This window comes from Nomascus leucogenys, chromosome 12, assembly GCF_006542625.1.
Source record: "Nomascus leucogenys isolate Asia chromosome 12, Asia_NLE_v1, whole genome shotgun sequence".
Lineage (NCBI taxonomy): Eukaryota > Metazoa > Chordata > Mammalia > Primates > Hylobatidae > Nomascus > Nomascus leucogenys.
The window spans coordinates 38,323,679-38,341,743 of record NC_044392.1 but is presented as its reverse complement, the minus strand read 5'-3'; the positions used below and the strand labels follow the sequence as shown (position 1 = coordinate 38,341,743).

Below are 18,065 nucleotides of genomic sequence, written 5' to 3'. Positions count from 1 at the left end.
GCAGAGTTGTTGCAGCCATCTTTGAAAACAATCTACTACAGCCAATTCAGGCCAGAGTAATTCATATCCCTTCTACATTCTCATTCAATCAGAGCATCAGGCTTAAAATTCTTGATCTCATCATATAAATCTGGTCCAGATACTGATGAGGCGCTTTGGATGTAGTTTCTCAAGCACATCTTCTCTGATACCACTCCTCTTAATCCAGACACCTCTGAACAAAAATGACATCATCTTCTCCAATACATACAATATATAATGTTGAAAAAGTAGTAGGATATTGGCTACAAACACTCCTATTCAAAAGGGGAAGGACAAGAAAATCATGGAATAACTGGTCTATAGCAATTCTTACCTCCAGCCACGGACATGTTGCTAATTTCACCTTCCACAGTAGGGGCTATTTCTTGATTAGGGCCCAGTTCTAATCCCTGAAAGTATTAATAGTTCCCTAACCCATGGTTCTTCTCATCTCTTATTTTTCCCCATCTGGGTCTTTCTCGCTCTGGGTCTTGGTTCTACCCTCTGGAACATCTTTTTTCATAAGCAATGGCTGTGTTGGCAGCTGAGTAGCTCTCTCAGCAAACTTGCAGCCTGTAGAAAGTTAGAAGCCAAGAAGTCTCTTTCATTTTGTAGTATCTCTGATGTTTTTAGTCTAATATAATACAACTCTTTTAAAACTCTGTGGGCTTTCTATTATCTATCAGGTTATAGTTCATTTTACAAGACAAAACCCATTCCAACAATTCATTTTTTGGGGAGGTTTCTCTCTACTTTAGACATCATGTCAGGACAATGCCTTTAAAATTCTCAGGAGCTTTTTTGCCAAGCTAAGAGAGTCTGGCAAGCATAGCCATGAATCTTTTCAAGGATTTTAACAAAACATTTATAGTCTTGCCCTTGATCTGATCTAGATTCTGAGGCTATCTCTTACTTTGAGAATATTACATCAGTTAGAGAGACAGGAGATGTGAAAAATTTTCATCTTCCAATCTAGCATAATTGGGGCCCTTCATATTTCTTCTAAATTTTCTTTAGAAACTGAATAGCTACTACTTTAAATTGCCTCTTTCTTCTCATATGTTATATAGCTAAAAACAAAAAGGACAACAAAATTTCCCAAAACACCTCATTGACACTTTCAACCTTCTGCTCGGATGACCTCTTCTCCTTGCCTCCTCATAGTTAATTATCCATACAAAAGACAAAATAATCCTTATAAAGATCTATGGCAGTGGTCCACCATTATCTCAAGTGGTGTTTCTGAGTGAATTAGAAAAAAAATTGTTTCTTCCTTAATATATACTGTTATATCAAGGAAAATTGTAACAAATATACATACCTATAATGACTATAAATGTGAATGGCAGCCCCTAAAATTGCACAGTGCAAATTCTGCATAACTAAACTACTGGCTTTGCCTTGTTCCAAACCTTCTAATGGCTTTCCCTCACAGTTAGAAAATTGTATAACCTATATGAATCTAAATGGAATATATAAATACCTCCTACAAACCAGCAATATAATAGGCAAAACCCTTGAACAGACTCTCTACAAAGAATGATATAAAAATGGCCAATAGGCCAGGCGCAGTGGCTCGTGCCTGTAATCCCAGCACTTTGGGAGTTCGAGAGAGTGGCTCACGAGGTCAAGAGATCGAGACCATCCTGGCCAACATGGTGAAACCCCGTCTCTACTAAAAATACAAAAATTAGCTGGGCGTGGTGGCACATGCCTGTAATCCCAGCTACTTGGGAGGCTGAGGCAGGAAAATCACTTGAACCCGGGAGGCGGAGGTGGCAGTGAGCTGAGATCGCACCACTGCACTTCAGCCTGGGCAGCAGAGTGAGACTGTGTCTCAAAAAAAAAAAAAAAAAAAAAATGGCCAATGAACATATGAAAAAGGGTTCAACATCATTAGGTGTCAAAAAAAAGGCACATTGAAACAACAGTGAGATGGTTCTATGCACTTACAAAAAAAGGTTAAAATTTAAAACAACTGATGACACTAAATGTTGGAGAGGATGTGGAAGAACCAGAATTCTGGAACATCGTTGAAGGGAATGAAACATGGATGCGGCATCGGCGGGGTCCCTGTGAGGCTGCTGACCTACTCTCCAGATGCTGAGACCCGTGTATCCTTGGCACAGGCCGGCATTGAGCTGTAGTTGGAGTAGGCTGCCTTCCGAAGCAACATCTATTTACAATGAAGTGGCAGTCTCCAGAATTCCAGTCACTTTTCTCAGAAGGATTGAAGAGTTTGACAATTTACTTGTGAAAGAGGATCATGAATTAAGAATAGCAGAGGGGGCAGGTGTGGCGGCTCACCCTGTAATCCTGGCACTTCGGGAGGCTGACAAGATGGACAAATTGCTTGAGCTGAGGAGTTCGAGACCAGTCTGGGCAACATGGCGAGACCCCGTCTCTACAAAAAATCCAATAATTAACCAGGCATGGTGGCACACACCTGTAGTCCCAGCTACTCGGGAGGCTGAGGCAAGAGAATCACTTGAGCCCAGGAGGCGGAGGTTGCAGTGAGCTGAGATAGCACCACTGCACTCCAGCCTGGGTGACAGAGACCCTGTCTCAAAGAAGAAGAAGAAGAAAAAAGAAAAAAGCAGGAGGGCAGGAACAGTGGGGGGTTTATTCAATGGAGTAAAGCCTGGAAATGTAGATTTTGCCAACACTGCCACTCCTACTCAGATGACGATGTTTCAGTCAACCAGGATTTGGATGATAAACAACAAAGGAGAAGAGCACAGAACAATTACTGGCAGGCTTCACAAAAGAAAATGTTAAGATTACTACGCTAGAGATTGATGTTGCCACTGATGGATGATATGCTGAAGTCGAATTCACAACTGACTGGCAGAAAGATGCTGAACACAGGGCTGTCCCTGTAAATTCTATGTTTTCAGATTTTAATGATATCTTATCTGATGACTTTAATGGTTATGGTTTAAAAAATAAGAAAGTTAGATTTGTTGGACATGCCAAACAGAAATAAAAGAGGATTATCTTATGATTTTAAGATATTTCAGGTTTTATAGGAGTACTGGCTTTTTAAAAATACTTGTCATGGGCCGGGCGCGGTGGCTCACGCCTGTAATCCCAGCACTTTGGGAGGCCGAGGCAGGTGGATCACAAGGTCAGGAGATCGAGACCATCCTGGCTAACACAGTGAAACCCCGTCTCTACTAAAAAATACAAAAAATTAGCCCGGTGAGGTGGCGGGCGCCTGTAGTCCCAGCTACTCGGGAGGCTGAGGCAGGAGAATGGCGTGAACTCCGGGGGGCGGAGCCTGCAGTGAGCCGAGATCGCGCCACTGCACTCCAGCCTGGGCGACAGCAAGACTCTGTCTCAAAAAAAAAAATACTGTTATGGATCATGACTGGCTGATAAAATATTCTTACTAATTAAATCTGATAATTATTTACATATATCTTTGCAAATAATAACAGGAACTGCAAATAACATTATTTGGAAAGGTCCAAACACCTTAGAGAATTCAGTGTCAAAATCATATTAATTGCCACAATCTGAACAGGATAAATTAGAACAAAATCAAAATGTTTTCTTTTAACTAAAAATGAAAATTGCAGCAATATTCAAGTTCAAATTTCCAAAATGCTCCAGGAGTTGAAGAAACTCTCAGAGTGTTGATTGCTAAATTAAAATAAGAAACTCATGAGCTTCCACTTAGCACAGGTTGAACTTTCCTCTTAATATTCTTCCCAACTAAGCTAGACCTTCCTACACTTTTATGGGACAATTGTAGAGGAAACTGGTGACCATGATCCTGAAACTTTGTAAACAATTGCAGAAAATGCAAAACGCTTGGGTGGAATATCAGGAATGAGGATTTGGGTGGAACTGAAAAAATGTTTGTTGGTAACCATGTAAATCATTTGATTCCCCTTATCTGTGATCTTGATGTGGCTCCTTACGTAGATTTATCTGCTAATTAAAGTTTAGAAGAGTTTAATAAGGTCAGAAAAAATGTTGAAGGTTTTTCACCAAAGTCAATGACTCTTTTTGCCTCATTATTCAAGTGATAGGATGATGTTGCAAAAGTGGATTTGAGGTCGAAGACTGCACAAAAAGAGAAAAGTCTTGGATTATTTATGGTTAAAAATAGGAAAGATTTAATTAAAGCAACAGATAGTTCAGAACCATTGAAACTCTATCAAGACTTCATTACAGCTTCTAGGGAATATGATGCAACTACTTGTGTATGTGAGCTACTGAGGTACCCAAGAGAGCACTGTCTCTGAAAGGAAATGCAGCAATGGAGAATCCCATTTCCTGTAACTGTCATGACATCAGGAAAGTGGGGATCTCTTCAGGGAAAGAAATTGGGGCTCTATTACAACAGCTGTGAGAACAGTGGGAAAAAAGTGGTTTCCGGCTGGGCACGGTGGCTCATGCCTGTAATCCTAGCACTTTGGGAGCCTAAGGTGGGTGGATCGCCTGAGCTCAGGAGTTCGAGACCAGCCTGGGCAACATGGTGAAACCCTATCCCTACTAAAATCCAAAAAAAAAAAAAAAAAAAAAATTAGCCAGGCGTGGTGGCCTGTGCCTGTAGTCCTAGCTGCTCGGGAGGCTGAGGCAGGAGAATTTCTAGAACCTGGGAGGCGGAGGTTGCAGTGAGCCAAGATTGCACCACTGCACTCCAGCCTGGGTGACAGAGCGAGAATTCATCTTTTAGAAGAAAAAAAAAAAAAGTGGTTACCAAAGGGAAAAAGATTCACTTCTAAATGGCATAAAGAAGACCTAAAACTGGTGGCCATTAAAAGGCAGAACATTTTAAATACGGCTAGTTTTTTCTTCTCCCTCTTAGTGAGAGTTTGGAAATCACAGCAGAATAAAAGCCAGCTTAAAGGACCTCTTAAAGATAAGGTCTTATTTTGTGAATTATATTTCAGGAAGTAAACTGAAATTCACCTCCTCTTGATCTGATTTATATTACTGAAACAGTTATTTTGAAATAGTTCCAACTGAGGAAAGCATAATTGGCTTCTACAATCTTAATCTATTTAGACGTTTTTTAAAATTTAGTTTTTGCATAACGTGGCACTAAGATTGATCTGAAAAAGTGTTAACTATCTGGAAGAAAAAACACTTATTAATTGCAATTGAGATAACTGGATTACTTTGTACAATGACTGTCTATGATGTGTTCATTCTTATCTGAATTCCAAAATAAATAAATGAGTGCCTCAAAAGAACTTGAAAAAAGGTACAACTATTTTAGAAAACTTTTTAGCAGGGTTTTTTTTTTCATTAAAAGGAAAAAATACACTTGCCCCATGCCTCAGCAATTCCACTCTAAGTATTTACCAAAAGAAATGAAAAGATACGTCAACACAGTGAGTTATATAAAATAATATCTTTATTCATTATAGTCAGAAATTAGAATCCATTCAAATGAATTCCAACAGAAAAATAAATAATTGTGGAATGGTCATACATTGGAATATTAACTAATCAGCAGTTAAAAAAAGAATAGACTAATAATGTATGCAAAAACATAAATAAGTCTCAAAAACATATTAAACAAACAAAGCCTTACCAAAAGAATGTATACTCTATGGTTTCATTCATATGAGGTTCTAGAATGGGTGTAACTAATTCATAGTGGGAAAAAAAAAAAACTAGACCATATGCATCAGGAGGCAGGGTGGACATTGACTGGAAGCAGAAATGAAGGAACTCTTAGGGATAATTGGAAAAAAAAATTTTTAGAGAGACTCAGAGGGTTTCACTCTCTTACCCAGGCTGCAGTATTGTGATCACAGCCCACTGCAGCCTCAAACTCTAGGGCTCAAGTGATCCTCCCACCTTAGTCTCTTAAGTGGCTGGGACCACAGGTGCATGCCACTGCACCTGGCTAATTTTTAAATGTTTTGTTGAGACAGAGTCTTGCTATGCTGTCCAGGCTGATCTTGAACTTCTGGACTCAAGTGATCCTCCAGCCTCTGCCTTTCAAAGTGCTGAGGTTACAGGTGTGAGCCACTGCACCAGGCCAAAATAGAAATACTCTGTATCTTGTTTGAGGTCATGGTTACATGGGTGAATATATTTGTCAAAATGTATCTAAGGCATGTGATGGCACACGCTTATAGTCCCAGGCACCATGACTTTGTTGGTTGTTCCCGCCAACTACTCTCACCCAGTCTTTGTACTTGTTGTTCTCTTTGCCTGAAACACTCTTGCCAAGATCTCTTCATGGCTTGCTTCCTTGCCTCCTTTGGGTTTCTGCTAACTTGTCCTCAGGTAAGAGACCCCTGACCACTCTCTCTGAAATTCTGTTATCTGATTTATCCCCAAAGACTAGATGTCTTTACCCTACTTTACTTTTCTTCTATAATAACTGATATTGTATTATGTGTTCATTTGGTTATTTATTTTCTTCTTGGATTAGAATGTAAGTTTAATAATGGCAGATTTTTGTTGTTGTTCTTAACTGTATCCTCAGTTCTTAAAATGGTGCTTGGCACAGAGCAGGTCTTGTTATATGAATGAATGAAGACCTCTGTGGCTTACTTGAAATATATTATCTTCTGGTCTGAACATAGCTGGGAGATTCTCTTCCATTGCTCTAAACTCTTGTTATGTATAGTTGCATTTTGTCTCTCTCTAGAAGGGCCTCCCCTACCTGAATAAACTGGGAGTAAAATATTTTCTTGTGACAAAATTGTTTTTCCACCCCATGATTCAGACTATGGTTATTCTGCTTTACGGTTTCCTTCCAGATAGGTATGGACCACACTTATGCAACCCATGGTCGTTTATTCTCACATTATCTGATTTCCAAACCAGCTTAATTCAGATCATTAAGTTGCTGATCCAATTCATTCTTTAAATTAAAACGACGGAAATGATCAGGCTGACCAGACTTTGGTATGGCCATTCCATTCTTAGATGTTTAGTTTAAGATAGAGAACAGTGACATACACAGATATTCATGTATAAAAATAAGATAAAAATATTTAAAATAGAAAAAGACACAATATTTTCACTGGAGACGAAGTGTTGGCCAGTGGCTGTAAGTGATGGAAAGCTGTGGTTGACTTCCTGGGGATATAATCAGTCTTTGTTTGGAAAATGAATGGCTACATAAGTATAGTACTTGTATTAAGTATTCTATGCTCAAGATTGAACTAGATTAATTGTCCATAGAGTATTAATCTCAAGCACCTCAGGCTACTTCTTCACATTTCACAGCTAGCACTGGAATAAAAGAAGTGAAGCCTTGAATTAAACCTCTTCATTTTATAGAAAGATCTTTCTTGAAAATAATAACTTGTTTTTAAAATTTTTGATTCATGTCTTATAGATGAGATCTATAAAAGTTTTGACGTAAACATCTGAGTTAGTGGCTCCTTGAGGATAGAGAGATAATGGATCAAACATGGCATATTTTTTAAATATGTCAGAAAAATATTTACATTTTGGCCATTTCATAGCATAGGTACATTCTTTGCACTGGTGGAATGAAGTAGTTATAAAAATAAATAACATTGGTGAATATTTGCTTCAAGTTAACCAACATTTTCTGAGCATGTGTTAAGCAATATGCAAGAAACTATAAATACCAAATAAACCAGGTGTTCTCGTGCTTGAAAGGAGCACAGGTGGAAGAGAGTTGTGAGATAAGATAGATGCATACACAAATGAGTATTATGCTCTAAGGCAAACTTTGAAACACACCATAATCAAATGTAATATTCAATGAGAAAATAAGGCAGATTCTGTTCTTAAGTGTTTTCGTCTGGGGCTTAAAAGATGTTTAAGACTTAAGTATTGAATGTCAGAAAGAAGGGACAGCATAAAAAAGGTGCACAGTCAGGAAATTGTGTGTATATTGGTGGGAATGATGGTAGCCTACTATGAGAAGAGCTTAGAATTGGAGGGAAGATGTGATGAAATATAGGATTGGAAAGTTCAGCAGGGGAAATGTTGACAGAGGGCTGAGGAATTTAGGCTTTATTACATTTTCTATAGGGAACCTCTAAAGTTTTCTGGGGGCAGTAGTGACATGGTCAGATCTGTTTCAAATAAAGTTACTTCTGCAAAGCAGTATTGGTTAGACTGTGGGGAAGAGAGAATAAAAGGAGTTTCTATAACTGCAGCTCACTGTGAATGGTAATAGTTCTACTATGTGTTTGCAAACGTTCTATACTCAGAAGTGCAAAGATACATTTGTATAGGTGTCTTTATACATAGAAGGAGGCATTTACTGCCCATCAATGATAGACTGGATAAAGAAAATGTGGTGCATATACACCATGGAATACTATGCAGCCATAAAAATGAATGAGTTCATGTCCTTTGCAGGGACATGGATGAAGCTGGAAACCATCATCCTCAGCAAACTAACACAGGAACAGAAAACCAAACACTGCATGTTCTCACCCATAAGTGGGAGATGAACAGTGAGAACACATGGACACAGGGAGGGGAACATCACACACTGGTACCTGTCAGGAGTTGGGAGTAAAGGGGAGGGAGAGCATTAGAACAAATACTTAATGCATGCAGGGCTTAAAACCTAAATGACAGGCCGGGCGCAGTGGCTCACACCTGTAATCCCAGCACTTTGGGAGGCCGAGGGGGGCAGATCACGAGATCAGGAGATTGAGACCATCCTGGCTAACATGGTGAAACCCCGTCTCTACTAAAAATACAAAAAATTAGCCGGGCGTTGTGGCAGGCGCCTGTAGTCCCAGCTACTCGGGAGGTTGAGGCGTGAACCCAGGAGGCAGAGCTTGCAGTGAGCCGAGATTGCGCCACTGCACTCCAGCCTGGGCGACAGAGAGAGACTCCGTCTCAAAAAAAAAAAAAAAAAAAAACCTAGATGACAGGTTGATAGGTGCAGCAAACCACCATGGCACAGGTATACCTTTGTAACAAACCTGCACATTCAGCATATGTATCCCAGAACTTAAAGTAACATTAAAAAAAAAAGAAGGAGGAGGCATTTACACACATTCACACAACACACACACACATACACACGTTGGTTTGGCAAAGACTCAGTGAATCTGAGAGATAGAATATTGTATTGGTTAAGGACATGGGCCTTAGAATCAAACAAAAGACTGGCTCCTTCACTGTGTAACTTTGCTTAAGATAATTAAACTCTAATATAAAATGGAGTTAAAATGTTTACTTTTAAGTTTTGTTAAACATTAAATGTAATAACCTATGAGAAGGATTTAGTATAGTTCTCCCCTATTGTATGCACACAATAGCTGAGAGCTAACATTTCTACTATTGCCTTTTTCACTATTGTCAATTTGAGATGTACTTCAAGTCAATGAGTAATTTGGTAATACCATTAACTGGAAACAGCTTGAGGTCTACAGAGTCAAGAAGATAAAGTCTATCATTTCCAAGCTATAATTTTGCCATTTTAACAAAAGAAGACCCAGAAACAGAACACAGAATCCTCTAAAGTCTGTTCCAAGTTGCTTTCCCAGAAATTACTTCAATGAGTAAACACTTTCCATCTCTCCTGAAGTTTCACTATATACTTATTAATGCATTATGCTACTCCTGCTCAGGAATGATCTCCAAAGCATTTAACACAGCAAAGTTTATCAAACATATTGTTCCCAACTGCTTGAAGTTTATCTTACAATAGCTTCTATGACTTGTGAAGAAAACAAGCTACAAGGATTACAAGTGATTTTTTTATTTTTTATCTTGGCAGATGTTAAAAAACAACATTAGCAGAAACAATGACATTTGCAACAAATGAAAAATAAAGTAAATTAAGGGACTCGGAAAAGACAATGAGGGTAATTTGTTCGCAACTCTGGTTGTTGACTCACAGGGTGATTTGTGACAAAAAGAGTAAAAAACCAAATATAGTCACTGAAAACAGTAATAATCCATGAAAGAATGAAGACTTGTTCTGTGATGAATCACAGAAGTCAGTGTTACACAGAATCATTCAGAGAGTTTAATTAACCAGAAAGCCATCATTATAGAAGCTCATCTATAACAAGTCTAATAGTATGGACATTGAAGACAGCATTGTCCTGAGCTCCATTGTTGGGAAAGGCCTGGCTTCATCAAGAGTTCTACTTTTCAGATAACACCCACTTTTCATATGCCATAAGGGCTCATAGATCTTGGGTTCCCATTCTTCTCCCTGGCTTCCATATTATCTAGATAGATAGGAGGTACTGGAAAGAGAAGGTCTGAGAAATAAAACCTTAGGTTACATTATTGAATATAGTCTGCTGAGTAAATTTCCTCAAACAACAGTGAAAAAGATTTTTTCCCACTGAGAATCCTGAAATACACCAGAATATTCATAGCTTTAAAATTCTTCCTTTTGTGTGTGTTGCAGGATGGGTAGTCTATCGTCTTGCTCTTTTCATTCACTTCTACTTTTCCAGCTTAATCCTCTCCTATATCCCTCCCGTACTGCACCATGAACTCTATTCAGCCACCTACCCATGGACATCTGAGCAAAGCTCACATACTTGTACAAGAACACTTGCCCAGAATTCTCTTTTTCCCATGATAACTTGTTGAAAACATTTTCTTTTGAAGTTTCACAAAACTCCAAGAAACCTATCTATATTTTTTCTTTGTAAATATTGCTATAAGATTTTGATTCTAAAACTTTAGCATTGACATCATTTTGCTTTCATAAATATCTGATTCTCCAAGCATATCATAAGATCTTAAAAATTAGGAACCAAGGCTTTTGTATTGCCTCATCATCTGAAATGCCTGGCATAGTGATTATTGTATCACAGTTGAGAATGCAAAAGCAAATCCTAGTTTTACCACTTAGTACCTGTGTAAATTTAGATGTATTATTTTACCTCTTTGAATTTCTGATTATGCATCTGTAAAATGGGTATAATAATACCAGTTTCAAAGGTTTATGAGGATTACCTATGACAATATACAAAAAGCATCTAAAATGGCAGTTGATCCATTGTGTGTGCTCAATAAATAGTAGCTTAAAAATAAACTCGTTTCTGTAACGTTGAGGTATAATAATCTTCTTCAGATACATCACTCAGATTATGCCTTCAAGTTGGCCATCAATTAAAAACAAGCAGCCATTTGTGAGAAAGAATATCAGGCCGGGGGCTGTGGCTCACGCCTGTAATCCCAGCACTTTAGGAGGCCGAGGCTGGTGGATCACGAGGTCAGGAGATCGAGACTGTCTTGGCTAACACAGTGAAACCCCGTCTCTACTAAAAATACAAAAAATTAGCCGGGCGTGGTGGCGGGTGCCTGTAGTCCCAGTTACTCGGGAGGCTGAGGCAGAAGAATAGCGTGAACCTGGGAGGCGGAGCTTGCAGTGAGCCGAGATCGCGCCACTGCACTCCAGCCTGGGTGACAGAGCAAGACTCCGTCTCAAAAAAAAAAAAAAAAAAAAAAAAAAAAAAAGAATTAAATAAATAAATAAATAAATAAAGTAATAATAATAAAAAAGAACACCCAAGCACAGGGCCAGGCATGGTGCCTCATGCCTATAATCCCAGCACTTTGGGAGGCTGAGGCGGGTGGATCACGAGGTAAGGAGTTTGAGACCAGCCTGGCCAATATGGTAAAACCCCATCTGTACTAAAAAATACAAAAAATTAGCCGGGCACGGTGGCCCGTGCCTGTAGTCCCAGCTACTCAGGACTGAGGCAGGAGAATCGCTTGAACCCAGGAGGCGGAGTTTGCAGTGAGCTGAGATTGCGCCACTGCACTCCAGCCTGGGCGACAAAGTGAAACTCTCTCAAAAACAAAAACAAAAACAAAAACACAAAACAAAACAAAACAAAAAATAAAACAATACCCAAGCACTTTACTACAACTCTAATCATTGGGAAGAACAGTTCTTCTTACAGTGATATATTGTTACAAAACCCACTTGTGTCTGTGAGCAATCTATGATGAGTCTAGATTTACCTGCTGATTCCTCTGGAATTTATTGCAATGATAAACTTTCCAAAAATTAGAAAGTCATTCCAATATCATAAAATAGTCATCTGAATGGAATCAATTTAGATTCTCATCAACAGTGGACCGGATAAAGAAATGTGGTACATATACACCATGGAGTACTATATAGCCATAAAAAGAATGAAATCATGTCCTTTGCAGCAACATGGATGCAGCTGGGGGCCATTATCCTAGGTTAATTAATGCAGGAACAGAAAGCCAAATACTGCATGTTCTTACTTATAAGTGAGAGCTAAACATTAAGTACACATGGACACAAAGAAGGGAATAATAGACACCAGGGCCTACTAGAGGGTGAAAGGTGGGAGAAGGGTGAGGATTGAAAGCCTACCTATTGGATACTACTATGCTCATTACCTAGGTGACAAAATAATCTGTATACCAAACTCTAGCAACACACAACTTACCCATGTAACAAATCTGCACATGTCCCCCCTAAACCTAAAATAAAAGCTGGAAAGAAAATAATCATCTGAATAATTATAAGAAAAGGACTGATAAGAAAATGTGAGTTTTGTTCTAGTCAAATGAATTGTTGAGCTTTCAAGGTTTTTCTCAGCACAGAGATATGGTGCCATTCTTAAGCTGTATGTTACTAACCATATTATCTGTGACAGGGGTAACCCACTAATTTAGATCAATTTAATATGTAATCAATAACTATTAAGATTCACTACCGGGCAAACAAATTCAATTAAATTGCATTTAACTCTACTAAAAACATTTTTAAATCACCTATATGTGCCACTTTAGTTATGGAAATTACATTGCAATTGAACTGGATAGAAGTTTATTTATATATACATATATATGTATATGTATGACATATATAGGATAGGTATAGGTTTTATATATAACCTTTTTGATATATAATTTATATTACAAAAACCTTTTTATAGTGATATTCTGAATCTTTTCTTCTAGAAAAATGGGCACTTCCCCCTCAGTGATTTTGTTGTATCTTTTACAATGTTCTCTCATAGAACCACCAATATTTTATTGTTCCTAAGGGATGAGAAAGGACTCATATTTATTCACATTTTTAATCCTACTCTTACAGCCTAGCATAACGTTGGCCCATGGTGGATGATCAATGAATGTTCTTTCAATCAATTAACACATTTTCTTAGTTTTTCCTACTCCAACTTGCTCTGTAACTTTGAGCATATCATCAATCTTTATGGATCTTGACTCTGTTTCTTCCATGGAAAAGAGACATTAGACACAAAGGGTATCTCATAAATATGTAGTTAGGACAGCTGGTGCTCAGCTTTCCAGATCCCACTCTCTTCTCACCCTTATTACCTCCCTTAGTACAGAGAGTGACAGTGTTAGCAAGAGCAAAGATAAAACCACTTTCTTTATTAGATCTGGGTACGGCCAGCAGGACCAGGAAACATGCAGAGTCAGATCTGCCTAGGTTTTAATAGGGTTAGAGAGCATAACTGGATCTCATCCTCTGTTTTTTTAATGGACTGATTACCAGGCCCCGGGATCAAAGACTCCTGTTGTTTATCTTTGCTCTTTTACTTTAATAACTGCTGACACTACATCAGGGTGTCCTGGAGGCCCAGAAGGAGTTTTGATTGCCATTCAAGATGAGGTGATATAAAACTCACCAGGCTCTGTACATATCCTCTTATGAGCCTAAGGGGTAGAAAATAGCATTACCCTTGTTTAAAATGAGCTATCCTTAATCCTTATTTTACTGATCAGGAATCTAAGGCTCAGAGAGACTAACCCATTTCCTTGTTCTGGGCACTGATCAAACAGAGAAGAAGAGTTTGCTCAAAATATCAAGAATACCCATTTCCCTGGAAAAAAAACACAGCTCAGTGAATGTCAACCTTGTATTTCCATCCCCACTTCTTTTGAGTGCTAATAACTTGTCTTCTCTTTAGCACTCTAACAGGTCTAGAAAGATAGAAGGAAGAAAGAGTCAGCTTTATTGATGACTGTTCAGTAAAACAAAATACAAAGCTTCTTGGTGAAGCTGGATTTGAGATTGTGACTGGAGTTGACTTGTGACCATCTTTATACCTCATCCTAAATGTAGACATTGGCACCAATGGGTGGGAACATTTGAGCCCAATTTACTCACCCAAATGTCGAGAAGGAAGCTGAAGAATAGCCCACCTCAACCAAATGGGAGAACAACTGCCCCTCTGCCCGCTTCATAATGGGAGGAAGAGGTGAGAAAGCCCTGTTCCCTCTTATAAAACCCAGGGCAGAAAACACAAAAACTACAAGAGAAATGCGCTCATATTGCCATTCAACTGAATAAACATTCCTTAAGTGAAGTTACCCTATAGGGCATGAGGTGCTCAAATTTCAGGTCATCTATCTCTGCTCCCTGAGTTGGAATAAATATAGGTGAAGATGGAGAAACTGGAAGTATTCGCTTCAATATTATCTTCTCTATGAGGAGTACAGTACATTTCCTTTATGGAAATGTAAGGAAGAAAGAATAAGTTCTTCCATACAGAAGCTTTTAGTTTAAGTCTCCATCATCTTCCCACCTGCACTATGGCAATAGTCTCTTAATTAGTATGTTGGTTATCATTCTTTTTATGTTTTTCACAACATGAAAGATGACCTGTCTTTTAGAAGATTAAACTGTGACTCCAACCTTTTGCCAAACCCTTAATATTTCTTTGAGAAAATCACCCACTCTTTCCATGCTGCTATTTCCTTTTTAATAAAATGAGGAAGGTGGCTCACGCCTATAATCCCAGCACTTTGGGAGGCCAAGGCAGGCGGATCACCTGAGGTCAGGGGTTGGAGACCAGTGTGGCCAGCATGGCGAAACCCCGTCTCTACTAAAAATACAAAAATTAGCCGGGCATTGTGGCAGACGCCTGTAGTCCCAGGTACTTGGGAGGCTGAGGCAGGAAAATTGCTTGAAGCCAGGAGGCAGAGGTTGCAGTGAGCTGAGACCACGCCACCGCACTCCAATCTGAGCGACAGAGCAAGACTCCATCTCAAAATAAATCAATAAAATAAAATAAAGTAAAATAAAATAAAATAAAATGGGTAAGATGGTAATTGCCATGCAAGCTTTTGATGATAGATGAGTTCACATCATAAAGCACTAATTATTGCTAGTTATGATTCTCATCTATTTATCTTTCTCTGCCTTCTCTCAGCTGCCCTAGCTCAGTACGTGGTATTCCTGTTGTTAGGTACACATTGCCACCGTTCTTAGACTAATATGGGCTTGAGCTGGAAGTACTCAGCTAATTCATTTAACTTAATACCACCTAATGAATCTGGGCTGACTCAGGACACAAGTCCCCGAAGATGACCATTGGGTTCTCCAGTTGGACCCTAAGCTTTTCTTAAAACATGGCCTAGGCTATGTTGGTACAGAGCTACTTACTGATTATCCAGAACTGAGCATTAGAGAGAGAGGAAGACTGGGGATACAAGTAGCAGATTTAATCTTTTGGAAGCAATCACTGCAATTATCATAAATGAGTGCAAAGAAAAAAAGAGCCAAAGACAAATATGTAAAGAACATCTGTATTTAGGGCAGTGGCCTTTAACCATCAATATATCTTGAACCCAATTATGAATATTGTCTCAAATGTTCCCACAGCAAAATTATGAGACATGAAGGTGATGTGGTGATTATAGCATTATAATTGAGTCATTACAGCTTTGAGATTAAATTATTTGTCTATAAACAGAACCCATGTTCCCTAAACCTCTGCTAAAGAAAAGCTAATAAAGTCAGGTATGGTGGGAATGGAGAAAGTCTTACATTGGCTGATGCAAATCTTGATGTGAACTTTCAAGATTTGGCCTTCAGAGAGGAAATGCCTTTTACTGCTTACCTCACTACTTTTTTAAGCTCTTGGCAGAAAGACCCCGAAAAAATAGAAAATATTATTAGTGTTAGAAAAGTGCCAGTTTCAGCTAAGCTCTGTTGAGTCAGTAATTCAACATAAGAGGATTGGTAGAGAGGGTAAGAATAAATAACTTCTAGGGTTGTCCGAGCAGTTGAATTTATGATCTGTAAAACTCCATCCATAAAAGGGAAAAAATTTGAACATATAAAAATTATAAGCAAGTTCTGCACAGAGCTCAGTTATTGGAAAAATAGTTTTACCTAAATGTAGCATTTGGGTTTTGGGGGATTTTAGCAGACATACATGTTTCAAATTTTATGGAACCTTACTAAATGGAAAGCACTGTGCAAAGAACTGGATACTGTTCCTGACCTTATGAAGCTTAGAATCTGGAAGAGGGAAAATTCAACCCTGAAGGTTATCTAGTAAAACATTTTATAATTTTTCTTTTTTCCTCAAGTTACATTTATGTAAGACAATGAAAACCTATATGAGATGAACTCGATCCTCTATCATGCCTACTGAATGCCTTAGCTAATGTATTCCTTAAATTAACAATCTTTTTCTTGGTTTCTCAGTGGAGTTGAAGTATATAAACAAACCCAAATCAAAACATAGATTTGCTCTGTCTTCAAGGAGTTTACAAACACATCAAAGAAGAGAAGATATATTTAAATCTTTTTAAAATTTTTTAAAGTAATAAAGCCACAGTGAAGAAAATGTAAAGAAAAGAGAAAAATCAACCCCAATTCCACCACTCTAACAGTCTCTGGCCATGTCTTTTAGTATCTTATGCTGATCCCTCCTTTTCTTGTGGATTCTTAATGTATCAGAACCCAGGGTTTGGTCCTTGGACTTCTCATCTTTTCTATCTTCACTTATCCCAAAGTGATCTCATTCAATCTCATGGCTTTAAATGCTATCTGAATGCTGATGATTCCCAGATTTATAACTCCAACCTAGATATTGTGCTACTCCTGTGGTTATACTGAGCTGTGTCCTTGGTCTTCAGCAACCACTATCTCTAGCTCTATAATTCTGCCACTTTGAGAATGTTATATAAATGGAATCATACATACAATCATGTATAATCTTTTGAGATTGACTTATTTTCACTCAGGATAATTCCTTTGAGATCCATCCATGTTGCTACATGTATCAATTGTTGACGCATTTTCTGTGCTATGTATATACCACCATTTATTTAAACATTCATTCATTGAAAGGCATTTGAGTTGTTTCCAATTCTTGGCTATTACAAATGAAGCTTCTATGAATATTCATATACATGTATTTTTGTGGATGTATGTTTTCATTTTTCTGAGATTAACACCGAGGAACATGATTGCTGGGTTGTATCTTAAATATATATTTAGTTTACTAAGTAACTGCCAAATTATTTTCCAGAGTAGCTGCACCATTTTGCAGTCCCATGAGCAACATATGAAAGATCTAGTTTCTCCACATCCTTCCCAACACTTGGTATTGTATGTCTCTCTGATTATAGCCATTCTAGTGGGCATGTTGAACATCATTAATAATTTTGCATTCATATATTCTTGATGAAATGTCTTTCTTGTCTTTTGCCCATTTTCCAAATTTTACTGTTGAATTTTGAGGGTTCTTTATATATTCTACATAAAAGTCTTTTGTTAAGTATTTGGTTTGCGAAGATTTTCTCCATCTGATCTTGTTGTTTCATCCTCTTTTCAGGGTGTTTTGTGGAGCAAACGTCTTTAAAAAATTAACTACATTTCGACACTTCTCGATTGATTTGAACAAGATTATCTCTTTTTTTGGTCCATAATTCACATGTTATAGATCACAAATGTTCTGAAAAACACATACTTGAAAATGTTCTAGAAAGTTCCTGACTTTTACTCCCAGCATCCAAGTGTTCTCAATTCTCTCAGAGTTCTACTTTCTACTAAGGATCAGAAACTACTCTAAGAACCAAATTTTTGGCAATGAATGCTGTAAGAACGCACCATTCTCCTGACTTGCATATTGGTACTTTGCTTGGGGCTTTCTAGGGACAAATGTAAAACAAATAAGAAGTGATTTTAAGGGTGGGAAATTTTGTCTTTATGGGAGTTGTTTGGAAAATGCCATTAGACATGGATTCTAGCCTTGGATTTACCATTAATTGTTTGTGTGACTTTGGATAGGCCACTCTATCCTGAGCCCGAATTTCATCATCTGTAAAAATAAAGAATCTGGAGCACA

At 38.2% G+C, this 18,065-nt stretch overlaps 1 pseudogene; it reads left to right on the top strand.

The window, feature by feature from the left end:
- Positions 1 to 2,121: 2,121 nt before the first annotated feature.
- LOC100590706 lies at positions 2,122 to 4,777 on the top strand (annotated as a pseudogene).
- Positions 4,778 to 18,065: the final 13,288 nt, after the last annotated feature.